General features: G+C 45.2%; 1 protein-coding gene across 5 annotated transcripts in view; it reads left to right on the forward strand.

Annotated features, from left to right (window-relative positions):
• Window positions 1-5,525: 5,525 nt before the first annotated feature.
• ANO10 (anoctamin 10) overlaps window positions 5,526-12,766 on the forward strand; it is a 228,679-nt gene continuing 221,438 nt past the window's right edge. For 4 of the 5 annotated variants that reach the window (XR_007405152.1, XM_025461464.3, XM_049099760.1 and 1 more), the window contains exon 1: window positions 5,528-5,800. The gene's annotated coding sequence lies outside the window, so the exon portion shown is untranslated. Of the gene's footprint in view, window positions 5,801-12,766 lie in introns of all 5 variants that reach the window. The other variant, XM_025461462.3, reaches the window with a different exon arrangement.

Genomic DNA, 12,766 nt, shown 5'->3' on the forward strand with positions numbered 1-12,766 from the left:
GGTCAGTCCTTGCAAAGCTCTTTTGCTGTTCTTTCCCCTTGTTTCTTTTTTTTTTTTTTTTTCCCCCTTGTTTCGACCTCTCGCTGTTGGGGCTGAGGACCAGGACTCATTCCTTGTCCTCTTCCCTAATGGCTTCTGGAACTCTGGTGGACCCATTCAGCCTATAGCTTCAAACATCTGCTCTGTGCTGATAATCCACGAATGCATTTCTCCAGCTGTACCCTCTTTCCTGACTGCCAGGGGCCTGTATTCCAACCCAGATTTCCAAAAGGCATCTTAAACAGTGTGTCCAACACAGAGGGCCTGACTCTCCTCCAAACCCACTCCTCCCACAGTTTTCCTGACCTCACTAACGACAGTGCTGTCACTTGATTTTTTTCTCTTGTACTTTACATCCAACGTGTCCAAATTCCTGAGAACTCTACCTTCAGGATATTTCTAGAATCTATATCTCATCATTGTACTGCTACCTCTGGTATAATCTATTTCTCACCTTAATTACTGCAATAGTCTGCTTCCATCTTTGTGTCTCTTCTGTGTGTTCTTGACACAGAAATCTGAGTGATCCTTTTCAGTTGTGAGTCAGATAATCTTACCCATATGCCCATTCCTCAACAGCCCTCTATTTCTTTCAGAATAAAAGCTAAATAAGGGAACCTACTAATAAAATTCATTATTACTAAGAAAAAAATCACATGAATATCTTCATGGATGATGAAAAGACACATTAAAAAAATTCAGCATTCATGCTTGACAAGAAAAAAAACTTTCAATAAAATAAGAATTCATGGATTCTTACTTAATAATAAAATATATTTATCTCCAACCCAAGGTCAACCTCCTACACGCTCAGTAAACACCAGAGGTATTTCCTTAATGCCAGAAAGAAGAAAAGAAAGCACGAAACTTATAATTATTTCCAAATTATGTGACTGTAAGCTTGGAAATCTTAAAGAAATAAACTACCATAAATTGTAAAAGATTTTATTCTTATTCTTATTATTTTTTTATGCAAAAATTAATGTTCATACGATAGCCAATAGCCAAATAAAGCTATGCTGGAAGAAAAGTTCTCATTTACACTAGTAACAAGAAAGGTAAACTAACTAGGAATAAATGTCATGAAAAATGTGATTTACGTGAAGGTTTTTATGTAAAGATGTACTGGAAGTGGCTGGAAGCCTAGAAATAACACCAGGTTCTTTAGGAGGATGCACTAACTTGAGATCAGGTAGGAAGCAAAAACCATCTTCCTATGGTTCCTGGCCCTTCCGTTGGAGAGAAAAGTGGTGGTTTCCTTCCAGCAAGTTTCAGGCTATTCTCAAGCTTTCTGGGTGTCAAGAAGCAATGGTGGTTGTAGCAGCTTCTTGATCCAACTCTGAAATCCCTGGATCACAGATTAAAGTGTCCATTTTCCACATTTAGGCAGTGGCTGTGATTCTAGCCCAGGCCCATACATAGTTGGTATTGGAAATGGTTGCAGGAATCAGGCCCTTGAGATGGAAATCTGGGATTGCATCTGACCTGGCTAGGTTTGAAGAGAATGGTGACCTTGTCATCATTGACAAGGCATACTATGAATCTAGGGTACACAGTGGGAAAAGTTACATACATGATCACCTGTGGTCACCTGGAGAGAACAGTTTACTGAAGGCAAGGCTTCAGCAGCTGCTATACCAGACACTTATGATGGGAATCAGGGATTCAGAAACTGTCAGGGGGAACTGGCCTTCTCCCGCTATACTAGAGAGTTCAAAGAAAGAAAATGATATATTGCAAAAGTCCAAAAATACAGAAGGAAATTTAGTATATGATTATGATGGCATTTAAATCAGTAAGGAAAAGATGGGTTATTAAGTAAATCGTTGGGCAAATGTGTAGCTATCAAGATATAAAGTAAAGCCAGATCCATTCCACTTATATCACAACAAATTTCTGATGGGTCAACTTTTAAAAGGAAAAATATGAGGGGAACCTGGGTGGATCAGCCAGCTAAGTGTCTGCCTTCAGCTCAGGTCATGATCGCATGGTCCTGGGATCAAGTTCCACACTGGGGGGGGGGGGGGGGGGGTGTCCCTGCTCAGCAGGGAGTCTGCAGCTTCTCCCTTTCCCTCTGCCTGCCATTTCACCTGCTTGTGATCTCTCCCTTTCTGTCAAATAAATTAATAAAATCTTTTAGAAAAGGAAAAATGTGAAATCATGAAATATTAAGAAGAAACCATGGAAGACTTTTCAAAGTAATCTCAGAAACGTAAAGGTCTTAGAAAAGTCTGATACAACCCGGAAATACTAAGTAGTAAAATTCACCAATTAGAAAAGGAAAAGGTCTGGTGGCAAAAAACACAAAACAAGCAAATAAAACAGCATAAGTAAAGTCAAATGACATGGCAAACTGAGAAAAAGTTTTGACATTCATACCTAAGAAAAGGACTATTTTTACTATTGTATAGAGTTTCTCTATCCAATAGAATGGACAAAATATATAAAAAGAGGATTCACAGAAAACAAAATACAAACTTCTCTTTCACATTCATAGTAAGAGAAATGCAAATTGAAATATTTTTTCATTTATCTGATTGGTAAGTTTCAGTTCTGGCCAAAATGCAGTAAGTCCACTGCAGCCCGTGTATCCCACTGACTACTGCTAAAACCTCTAGATAGAATACTCAAAAAAGGTTTTGCAACCTGGAGAAAGTGATGAAAACTCCTGATAGTTTTTTCTTCTTCCTTTTCTGTCCTGAGGCCAGTCCCAGTCATGGTGTCGCACTGCTATAGTACAATGACTATACTTACAGTGGGTAAGTAAGACACACAGAACACCTGTCCCCATGGACAGAGGAAGTGGGAACAGGGACCCTGTTGTGCAAAGAGCATGGGGAGAATCCCTGTTACTTTTTTCTCTCTTTTCCCTCAATACTGCCTTTATAGTTGCTCCAAGGACAGATACGCATGACAGAAAGCCTAGGAAACTCCAAGAGAACCCTAGCTCTCTGGCCAGCAGAACTGGAAATAGGTCCTGGGAGCCAGAGAATATGAAAATCCCCCAAAGGAGAGAGGAGATGGGAATCCCTAAATGTGTGTAGCAGGTTGTTATGCAGCATTAGGTAACTGATAACAGGGATACATGTCATTAACTCACTCAGGTCAGCCATTTGTGTTGTCCAACAACTAATTTGTCATACTTATCACAAAGTTTTAATTTGTTAATTATGGAGATGCAATGAGATTGTCCACGTGAAAGATATTTTTTTATATTTCCATTCAAATTTTGTTTTTGTCAGTCCTGGTCATATAAACAGCAGAAGATGAAGTTATAGGGAGAGATGGCCATTCAAGTTCAAGGGGTGAGGAGGGAGGAAGATTGCAATTTTAAAAAGCCTACTGAATAGTTAATGTCTAAACTTACTGGAACAGAAACAATTTGTCCCAATTTGCAGAAGAGAGAGAACTTCTGGATGTACCCATGCAGGACTTCCATGAGCATGACATGACAGGTCTCAGTGGGGTGGTGAGCTGCCATGACAGAGCACTGGAGTTCCAGAAAGAACAGCAAACAGTCCCCTGTGTAGTAGCCAGCTTCTGTTCCTGTCCTCAAGTTCCCCTCCCTCCTGTCTTGAGCCTGGAAGACCCAGAGGAGGGGAGGATGAATGGGAGGGCAGTCCTCACTGCTCTGGCTGGGCAGGCCCTGGAGGCATCCCTCTGGGCGGAGATGGGTGTAAGGTGGGGAGAAGTCCTTTTATTATTTTTTTTATTTTTAAGATTCAAAAAACTTATTTATTAATGAGAGAGACACACACACACACAGAGGCAGAGACACAGGCAGAGGGAGAAGAGACGCAGGCTCCATGTGGGGAGCCGGACGGGGGGCTTGATCCCCGGTCTCCAGGATCACGCCCTGGGCTGAAGGCAGGTGCTAAACTGCTGAGCCACCCGGGCTGCCCGGGAGAAGTCCTTTTAAAGCCTTCTTTCGATGGACACCGAGGCGATAAAGAAGCTGTGGTCTATGTATACAATGGAATATTCCTCAGCCATTAGAAACGACAAATACCCACCATTTGCTTTAACATGGCTAGAACTGGAGGGTGTTATGCTGAGTGAAGTAAGTCAATCGGAGAAGGACAAACGTTATATGTTCTCATTCATTTGGGGAATATAAATAATAGTGAAAAGGGAATAAAGGGGAAAGGAGAGAAGATGAGTGGGAAATATCATAAAGGGAGACAGAACATGAAGACTCCTAACTCTGGGAAACGAACTAGGGGTCGGGGTGACTGGGTGACGGGCACTGAGGGGGGCACCTGACGGGATGAGCACTGGGTGTTATTCTGTATGTTGGCAAATTGAACACCAATAAAAAAAATGATACTAAAAGAAGATAAAGCCTTCTTTGATTCCACTGAGAATTACTGCTTGCCTGGTGAGGACCTAAGGCTGCTCCAGGCGCTGCAAGTATATCAATGGACAAAACTGACAAAGATCTCTGCCCTCGTGACGTTTACATTCTAGGGCAAGACTGACAGACAAACAACTAGGAGAGCAGGCACAGAGACGGGGGGGCCGGGAGGGGGAAGCGCCTCCATTCCCTGGGGGGATGCGAGGACAGACACCTTGCCCAAGGCTAAGGAAGGCGGAGGGATACAGCCAGGGCGGAGGCCTGAGGACCGCGGGGCTGAGGTCCAGGCAGATCTGGGGGGAGGCAGGGCTGCGGGGGACAGTGACAAGAAAAGTGGAGTCTGGACCGTAAGAGACTGAAAGAAGGAAATGGCGAGGAGGGAACCTGTAGGCTCCCCTGGTTGTCCGTAGGCAGGGCCAGGGAAGTAGGAGGAAAAGCGAAGAAGAATCCCTCCACCCCAACCTCGCTTTCCGAAAGTTCTCGTTTACGAAAGACCTACAGTAGTACCTGTTTTCGCTACTGAAAGGAAATCTGAGGAGGGCTGCCGCCTTTACTAAAAAATCTCTTACTCCAGTAACGAAGGTCTTTTGTAAGAGCCCGGACACCCGCGTTCTCGCTCAGCGGCTCCACCAGTGCCCCCCTCTCCGCGCACCGCCGCCCAGCGAGGCCGCACCCCGCTTCCGAGAGACGGCCCGTCGGACGCGCCCCTCCCGCCGTGGGCCCCCCGCCGCCCCCGAGGGACAGCCCGCAGGGCACGCCTCTTCCGCGCGCCGCCGCGCTCCCGCTCTCGGCGGAGGGCCAGCTAGGCTCATCTCCTTGTTCCGCGGAGCCGTTTCCGTCCCGGCCGGGAGGACTCCCGCGAGGCCCCGCCCTCCCGCGAGCCCCGCCCTCCCCGCGAGGCCCCGCCCTCCCCGCGAGCCCCGCCCTCCCGCGAGGCCCCGCCCTCCCGCGAGCCCCCCTCCCGCGAGCCCCGCCCTCCCCGCGAGCCCCGCCCTCCCGCGAGCCCCCCTCCAGCGAGCCCCGCCCTCCCCGCGAGGCCCCGCCCTCCCGCGAGCCCCGCCCTCCCGCGAGCCCCGCCCTCCCGCGAGCCCCGCCCTCCCGCGAGGCCCCGCCCCGCTCCGTACGGCGCAGTGCCGGCCCCGCCTCTCGCGGCGTGGTCCGCTGTGCCTGCGCTCCGGCTCCTAGGCCCCGTCAGCCCCGTCAGCCCCGTCAGCCCCGTCAGCCCCGTCAGCGCCGTCAGCGCCGTCAGCCCGGTCAGCCCCGTCAGCGCCGTCAGCGCCGCCAGCCCCGCCAGCCCCGCCACACCCAGCGGCCTGCGTCCGCCCCTGCCAAAGAGCGTCCGCGGGGGCTCCTGAGTCTCTCCGGCCCCGGGCCCGCCTCCGAAGGCGTGGAGCGCCGCTGCGGCCGGTACGTGGGGGAAGGGAGCGCAGACCCTCGTGTCGGCGGCGGGGAGCCGGCCTGTGCGGGGCTGAGCTCGGGCTGCCTGGCGGCGGGGCTCCTTCCGTCCCGGTGCACCCCCAGTGTTGGCAGCCCAGGAACGGGACGTGGGCCGGGATGGGGGGAGATGCGGGCTCGGGGGGTAGTCGCAGGGAGGGGGGCTGGGAAGAAGGGCCTGTTCAGCGGGGCTCGGGACTGACGCCCCCCGGGTTCAGCGGGGCGGGTTGGGGGAAGTCCGAACCCTCCGTGGCCGCAGCGGACTTGCGGGGTCCGGGTGATGGGCTGCCCAGGCTCCGCGCGGGGACGTAGCGTACGACTCGAGTCATGCGTGCGAGCCAGGGGCAGGGCCTGGGACACCTGAGAAGGTGGCTGGAGCAGAGCGGTCTCCCCGTGGGCGCCTCCCCGGGCCTGGACTGGGCGGCACGGGCTGCTGCAAAACACCGCTCCGGCCGCCTGGACACTGTGCACAGGGTCCCACGTAGTAAGTGCGGTGGGGTTCGCCCAGGATGAAAACAGTTCCCGTTTCCTTAAACCTGCGGAGTTTAATTTTTAAGAATTTAGCCCCGTGGCGTTAAAAAAAAAGAAATCTTTATTATTTGCCTCTTTCCAATTTGAAGTCACACCAACCTACGGAACTCGATGTTTCTAAGGTTTCCTGTTTTGTGAGTATGATACATAGTTTTCAATTCACGGTGGAAAGTAGATCATATCTGCGCAGACCAGCTATTGAATGAATTTTAAAAGGTCGAAAATAATGGAAGGGAATGGAAAAGGCTTGGTAAATTGGAGTGTGTGGCTTAAAGCCAGTGAAACTTGTTTTTCATTGTAGAAACATGGAATATTGAGAAAAAGTATAGGGATAAAAGTTAAAATCCCATGTAATTTCGCCAACTCTTAACATTTGGGTGCAAATCTTCTTAATTCTTTTTGTATTTTATTGCAAATTAAATGTACATATTACATCATTGGGGTCATATTGTTATATTAATTTGTTTGCTTTTTTCCCCCCACTTAGCACTTGCCTGGATCATTAAAAATTCTCCTTAAACATCTTTTTAAATGGTTGTATGGTTATCATGGATTCATTCTTTTATCACAGTAGAAATTTAGTTTTGTGTCAGGTGCTGCACTTGCAGGGGAGATTCAGGGCTGCTTCAGATTTTCAGACATTATTCCAGCCTAAATAAGCAAAATCTTGTCAGTATGTGGCATAATGAGAGTAGACACAAAGTTTAAACGAGAGGTGGAAATATTGTTGTTTCACTTCATTGGTCAGTCTGTGGCAAGGCTCAGTTGGGTGATTCTGTGCAGAGGTGGCCTTCTGTTAGTGCAGCATCTAATCAGGCCAGGGCTTGGGCTGCTGTGGCCAGGCCGTCTTCAGTATGTCTTGTCTTGCCTCTCCTGCATCTTCTTGTGGGGTCCTGATACCACCAATTTCCCAGGTATGGGAGTGGGCCTCACCAGCTTCCTTACCTTGTCAGTGTCTCTGAGAAACTCTAGTGAGGGTGGCTGTGTGCAGTGTTGATTTCCCACTATTAAATTTGCCCACATCTTACATAACACCAAGACGCAGCTACCTTGGGTCTCAAGGAAAAAATGTCCCACAAATGCCCTCATAGTTAACTGCCTACTGGAGGTTTCAGAGCATGTCCCCAAGTTGTCTTTACCCTCAGGGCCTCTGGAGCTGTCCTGTACTTCCTTCTAGCCCTGGCCATTAAAGTTATAACTTTTCTCCTAAGAAAATCCCTCTCATTTTCCAGCTCAATCATTGTGGCCCTTCATTTTTCTCTCACTGATGTGTTCCTGTTCTGCTTCATGACAGAGTAATTGTGTAATTTTGGTTTACATTTCTCCTTGAGTCTGAAATAAGGTGATTTCTGAAGACTGCTTGTGCATTTCCTTCTTACTCGCCTTTGAATTTATAATTCCACTGGTTCCCCACCTCCTAAACTCAGAAAGTGAATACACGGTCTCCTTTTCTTGATCCTTGAATGTACATACCCCCAGCTTCCCCACCCCCAACCCATGGTTGAACTCACAGTGTGTTTGTATGGACATTTCAACCACTCTGGTCAGTATTTACCTCTTACTGTAGGCAAGTGATCCAGTAGCTAATCTAACAGCCACATGAATCCAAGTCATTTATAGGCCTCCCTTTGGCCCTCTGTGCAGTCCAGCACATGATAAGAACAGAATTTGGGATGGCTATCCTGTGCCCCAGAGCATCTGTGAAACCTGTATGCTATGCCTTTTAGTCATTCCTGGCAGCCGTCCTGGTTGACAACCTGCATAAAATGGAGAAATTGTTTGCAGTTGCAGAAATCATTCTATCTTTCAGTGCCTAAGAAGACTACATATGTTGAATCATTGTTTTTAGATTGGCCCCAACTGGGACCATGAGCCTCTCTTCCATACCCACACTTAAATGTCCTCCCATCTGGTATTTTGGTACCATGTGCTGGTCATATATATTGTAATGGTGAACCAAGCTCATATTAGGATCCTCTGGTGAAAGCAGGTTGCAGAACTCAGCTTAGGCCAAGGCTGCCATGAGGCTTCTTGTTTTCACTACTTTAGACTTGCTGTTCACTCCATTGGGCCAGCCAACTGGAGAGTGGGTTTAGGGCATGCCTGGATTCCACTGACCAGTTAACTGTAAAACTAAATCCTCCTTACCTGTACTCTGCTGCATGCAGAGCACAGGGGCAGGAGTCCCCCAAGGAAGGGACATCCAGAGGTTTTCTATACAGGGACAAAAATTCCCTGAGCAGTAGGTTCCCCTAGGTTGGTTACAGGGACAGGAAGAAGAGAGCACAGAAGGTATAGCAGGATGAGGAAGGGCATCTTAGGCAGCCAGGGTTGTAAGTACATTTTGGCTCAATGGATGGCTTAAGTGTAGAACAGCTGAAAACTGCAAGCGTTAACAGAGCAGAGTTGGTCCTTAAAGGATTGTCACCGACAGTGTTGAAACCCCAAAAGCATTTTATGTACTGGAGAAAGGGATCAAAGCTTACCAAACTCCACTAAAAAGCCTTAGTAGTCTTTCCCCCCACCACATGGTTCACATTGCACAAAGCAGAGTCCATGCAACACTGCCATTTGTGTTAGTCTTTGAGACTTATGGAGCAAAAGCATGCACCTGTACAGTTTGGCTAGGCCAGTGTTTCTTCTTTTTTTTTTTTTTTTTTTTTTAATTTTTATTTATTTATGATAGTCACAGAGAGAGAGAGAGAGAGAGAGGCAGAGACATAGGCAGAGGGAGAAGCAGGCTCCATGCACCGGGAGCCCGACGTGGGATTCGATCCCGGGTCTCCAGGATCGTGCCCTGGGCCAAAGGCAGGCGCCAAACCGCTGCGCCACCCAGGGATCCCGGCCAGTGTTTCTTCTAATGACAAAACTGTAAAACTGACTTTATTGACTAAGTTCATAAAAATGAAAAAAAGATCTTTTTCAGAAAATCATTCAAAGAGCACTGGTCTTCAGTTCTAAATCTGCCATGCTGGTTGTGTGAGTTTGGGTCTTATGAACATAGTACAGTGATGTCACAGGATTAAATGACCCCTAAAGCTCCTTCTCCTCTAAAAATTCTATCATTCTCCAGCTCCTTTGGTGCTTTTGGCAGTCTCCTTTTGGATAAGAGGGAATGTGCCTAGATGCTGAGTCCTTTCTTTTCTTTTTTTTTTTTTTTAAGATTTTATTTATTCATGAGAGACACATAGAGAGGCAGAGAGACAGGCAGAGGCAGGCTCCATGCAGGAAGCCTGAAGTGGGACTCGATTCTGGGTCTCCAGGCCCTGGGCCGAAGGTGGCACGAAACCACTGAACCACCCAGGCTGCCTGACTCCTTTCATTTTATATACTGTTGGACAGAAGGCTTTTTCATTGTTAGTTAATCTTTACTCCAAAACATCTTTAAAATTAAGCAACTCTTCTTTCACAGGGTTCGTATGGTTTTAATCAGGGGACTAAAGCAAAATATTACCTTGTATTATCCAGGTTTAAAAAAGTATCATTTGGCCTTTACTAAAAGGTGCATTTTACACGTACTGTTGAAAATGTGGGGCTCGTGCATACTATTTTACAACAGTAAAAAACCATTTTTTTTAATAATTATAAAAAAAACTCTTGCTCATTAAAATTCAATCAAAAAGAAAAATTTAAAGAAGAAAATAACAATCAGCTTACATCCTACTACTTAGACATGGTAGTTTGGAGAAATATATCTGACTAATCATTGATAGGATGTTTATTAAAACACACACAGTATAGGTTGAAATGTGAGTGTATCCACACATGGTTAAGGGTGTGAGCTCTGACCTGAGGCCACCACAGTTTAAATCCCAATTCTCCTGCTTGTTACTGTGTGACATTGGACAAACCTACTTCTGTGACCTTAGTTTTCTCATCTGCTAGATGAAAATGTTAAGAGTTTCTTCCTCATAGAATTGGTGTGAGAATTTAATGAGTAGTCCAGTGCTTTGCATGTAGTAAGTCCCCAGCAAACGTTAGCTAGTGTTGCCATTTTGCTATTAGTATGGATCCTGTATATCCGTAAATGGGATCATGCTTTGTATTTTTTTTTTTACCTTACAAGGAGTTATGAAATGTTCTCCATGTTAATATAGTCACATCTGTATCCTTGTGTTGATGGTTCTATTGTATAGTTGTGACACACTTTATGTATTTAGCCAATCTCCCCTTGTTAGACTTTCAGTTGTAAGTTATTTCTTGTTTCTTTGCCATAACTAAAACCCAGAAATAAATAAGAAAGAAAAAAAGAAAATTATAATGAACTTCTACTATATGTAGATTCTTTTTTATTATCTCCTTGGCATAAATTCCTAGAAATGGCATTGTTGTGTAATGAATAGTAGGAGTATTTAGTATTATTTTTCATACTGCCACTCTGCTTTCTGGAAAGGTGATACTAAAGTACAACATCTGTCAGGCATGTGTGAAAATACCCAATTTTCTACACCTGTACCAGAACTGGGCCTTGTCTACATTTCAACTTCAGCAAAACTGAAAAGGGAAAGGCATCTTATATTAATTTTACATTTCTTTTTTTTTTTTTTTTTTTTTTTTTAAACATAACTGTTTTCTTTTTTTTTTTTTTAATTTTTATTTATTTATGATAGTCACACACAGAGAGAGAGAGAGAGAGGCAGAGACACAGGCAGAGGGAGAAGCAGGCTCCATGCACCGGGAGCCCGACGTGGGATTCGATCCCGGGTCTCCAGGATCCGCCCTGGGCCAAAGGCAGGCGCCAAACCGCTGCGCCACCCAGGGATCCCTTACATTTCTTTTATTAGTATGTTTGAGCATCTTTTCAAAATGTGTGTTGGCTGCTTGTATTTCTTCTTTTGTGACTTGTGATTTTAGTTTTTTGTATTTTTTTTGTTAATCTGTGGGTGTCCAAATTGACTTGAGAATTTTTCAAGCTTGGAAACAGAGTTAAAGATGATATTCCCAAGAGTTTGTAGGAACTCTTTGGATATCAGAGATAGTGACACGTTGTAATATATTAGAAATCTTGTTAAGGTTGTCTCAAGTAATGAAGGGCATGTAGTATCTCAAATGAGAATAAATCAGTGAGCAAATATTTATTATGAATTTGTAGCTGGTGCTCATATATGTGTATAGAACTGAAACCTGCATTTAGTGTCTTTAAAAGATTATTTTATGACCTGGTAATTATGAATAAGGTAGGCCTTTTATTACGATATTAGGCAATGCATAAATGGCAGAAAACTGACATCTTTGATGCATGTCCACATGTACCCTGCTGAACCCTTGATTGTGCCCTGAACCCTGATTGTGCCATTCTTTCCAACTTGCCTCTTTATTTACTCTTTCCCACATCCCAGGTCAGAAACCTTAGAGTTATCTGCATATACCTTTTCCAAGTTGAAGGGTGTCTGGTTCTCAGCCTCCCTTCCAGGAAAGTTAATCTCTCCCTCCTGCTGCCCCACCTCACCTGTTTATGACTATGGTGCTCAGGCCTTGTGTTAGAATGATTTGGTGCACATTTGCTTCTGCTGTAGGACTGCGAGCTCCCCAGAAGCAAGATGGGGACCTTACTTTTGTACTTTCAGACTCTGTCACAGCATGGCACAAAACATTTACTACATAAATGTTCATTGTACTTGATATTTCCAGTTAAAAGTTGGTGATGCCTAAGCCTCTGTAGTCTACTGGCAGATTAACCATTTTCCCCAACTTTTTGTTATGAAAAAATTTTAAAGTTCAGAGGAGTTGAAAGATGAAAAACACAGTCTTGCCCCCTAAATTTACCTGTTGAGGTTCATATTGCTCTGACACGTAGTTAATCCTCTGCTCAGAAACTTACAGTGACTCCTTTCTGGCCATTGGAGCAGATGTGAACTGTACCTTAAATTTCAGTCAACAGCTCACAAAATGTGGCCCCTCCTTGCTCTGGTCTTACTGTTCTTATCCTATACTGTCTTTATTCTTCCATCATTGATTTGTGTAGAACATGGTTTTCTCCCTTTTCTTGATTGAAAACTTTTGCATATTAAGCGTTCTGAGTTCCCATAGCTCTAATTGGTATGTTTTATTCTTTCATTCCATATAATTCCTGACCACATTATTTTAGCTGTTTGAAGGGGAGTACTGAGTCCTGTTTTGATCTGGTTACTTTCATAAAGTGTAGCATGCTGACTTTTGATTTGGCTGGTATTTTATAATAGCGTTCCTGAAGCATTTGTGCTATAAGATGAACTCAGCATTGATTTATAATACCTATGTTGCCCCAAAACTATGTTCTATGGGAGAAAAACAAAAGTGTATTACTGTACACCAGATTACACTGTTCTATTAGATCAGCTTGTTGCAAGATCATAGTTCATCCTTAAGAATGGAAAGGTGTTCGGTGGTGTTGTGCACTCCTTTTGTGATTGTTCCCAGGAATTGATT

Source organism: Canis lupus, chromosome 23 (genome assembly GCF_003254725.2).
Source record: "Canis lupus dingo isolate Sandy chromosome 23, ASM325472v2, whole genome shotgun sequence".
NCBI classification, from domain to species: domain Eukaryota; kingdom Metazoa; phylum Chordata; class Mammalia; order Carnivora; family Canidae; genus Canis; species Canis lupus.